General features: G+C 36.3%; 1 long non-coding RNA gene across 1 annotated transcript in view; it reads left to right on the plus strand.

The window, feature by feature from the left end:
- Positions 1–410: 410 nt before the first annotated feature.
- The window catches only part of LOC108741286, a 33,515-nt gene continuing 31,876 nt past the window's right edge, over positions 411–2,049 (plus strand). The window contains exon 1 of the long non-coding RNA XR_001938486.1: positions 411–664. This is a non-coding gene — a long non-coding RNA (uncharacterized LOC108741286). The remainder of the gene's footprint in view (positions 665–2,049) is intronic.

The raw sequence follows: 2,049 nt of genomic DNA on the forward strand, positions 1-2,049 counted from the left end.
GGCCAGTGATTTTTCCAGTTGTTCGGATATATTTACTAGTCATTATCCTTTTGGTCATTAAAATAGTTACAAGGACCCACAGTTCCTTTCATCATCGTCGAGTCCTACTCTATTAATTAAGTAATTCAACAGCTATACTCCTTTAGTTCTGACGATGACACCACATTCGAATCTCTCATTCTATTCGAACGTTTCCCGTATCTCTTCTCCGTGTGCAGGCATTTGTAACCATTTCTCATTTACATTCATTCGATCGTTTCACTGGCACGCTTAATAAAAATTCGCTTCACGTAAACTGGTTCACTGGAGTAGCTGGTGGCCTGCAGCGTACAAGACGACCTTTCACCTGGCCCCTCTTTGGTATGGACTCTCTCCGGTCGGTCCGATCAGCAGCCGACACAAGTCAGCACACCCAGCAAGCACCACCACCAACTACAGCAGCGAGCAACAGACGCCGCTCGTTGTTACAAGTTGCTTGCTGGTACTTGGTACTGCATCGATTGATTCTAAGTCATTCAGTTAGTGTGTCGATGGGACACTTTGTTTGTTCCTGGTTGCGATCTTTTTTTCATCTTCTTCACTCTTGAGACCACCTGTTCCGCTGAGTCCTCTTTAGTTCCACCAGTCGGTAACCCTTCAACTTTGCACCTAGCCTAAAAACTTGGTAAGTAAGTAAGTATTAGTGAGTTAGTTATTAGTCGTTAGGTCAAAACTGGCCGACTTTTCATGCAAATTAATTGTCACATATCCAGTAAATATAATACATATGTGCAGTAATATTATTGTTAATACAACTCAGAACTCAGTGCTCTAACTATAATATAATATACATATATATCTATATATGAGGTTACTCCCCCTCTTTGTAATGTTCCTCAAGCCCCTCCTGTTTATTTTAATTTGTTCGGTGGCATTGACGCATACGTGTTTGTGCATACCAAAGGTGACCTAGATGAAACAATGAATCACTTACTTGAAGCTTTTGTAAAATAGAATCGCACCTAAGTGCTCAACCGTTGCTTACGTATTCAAGGGGAGACAACTCAAATATCTACATATTTTTAAAGAGGAAGTAAAAGTATTCAGCTACGATATCTATCGCATACTAACAATTTAAGAGATTACCAACTTAAATAAATTATTTACCAAAAATAAACTGATTCGTTCAAGTTATACCATGATAAAAGGGAAAGAAAATTGTATATAAATAGTCAAAATAGTAATACCCATGTGGTCAATTATTGAATCAGACTATTACTTTTTATATGTCTCAACTAACTGTAAAGAAGTGAAATTTAGTATAACCGCTCTATAACTGTTACGTGACCTTGAAATGTCAATAAGTATCAAGTTAGTATGTAAAATAAATTATAGAATACCTACTTCTCAATTCGTGTAAAAATTTGTTGGTGAAGGTGTTAAAAATTAACAAAATGTTGTCGTCAAAAGTTATCGGCAAGGAATCATTAAGCATAAACATATTCGAGGGTGCTGTGCATGTTTTAAGAAGGGTAGTAAATGTCACAAACCAAAATTTTGTTTTAGTTCTATGCAGTAACGAATGTTGTGGTATTTATTTTCATGATAACTCTAATTAGGCACTTAAACTACTTATTATCTATATCACACTATATTATTAATGTTTACTTATTGGTCACTACAATTAAATCATTTGGTATTCCCCAGTAGTTAGCACTGTTTATTTATCAGCTATCAATAGCCTACCCTAGTTGTCATTTACATTATCATCGTATTCTTCAATTCTTCTCGACTATTCTAGAAGTCCTTTTGTTAAGCAGGCAAATATATGTCATTCAGGGCATGATTTATTACCCTCTGCGTCTTTAGTACAGAGGTTGCCGATCATCGGCCTGTGCCTGCCTACGGGCATACTCACGAATCAAGAGCTCATGCTTGTACGTAATAATGCTTACACGATGTATATTGGTGTTTAATTTTTGTGTTTGTCGGTGGTACAATTCGTTCAAATGATACATGTATATGTATGTGTAACGCATATAATGTGAGTATATACATATATATATATAT

This window comes from Agrilus planipennis, unplaced genomic scaffold (genome assembly GCF_000699045.2).
Source record: "Agrilus planipennis isolate EAB-ADULT unplaced genomic scaffold, Apla_2.0 scaffold21, whole genome shotgun sequence".
NCBI classification, from domain to species: Eukaryota; Metazoa; Arthropoda; class Insecta; order Coleoptera; family Buprestidae; genus Agrilus; species Agrilus planipennis.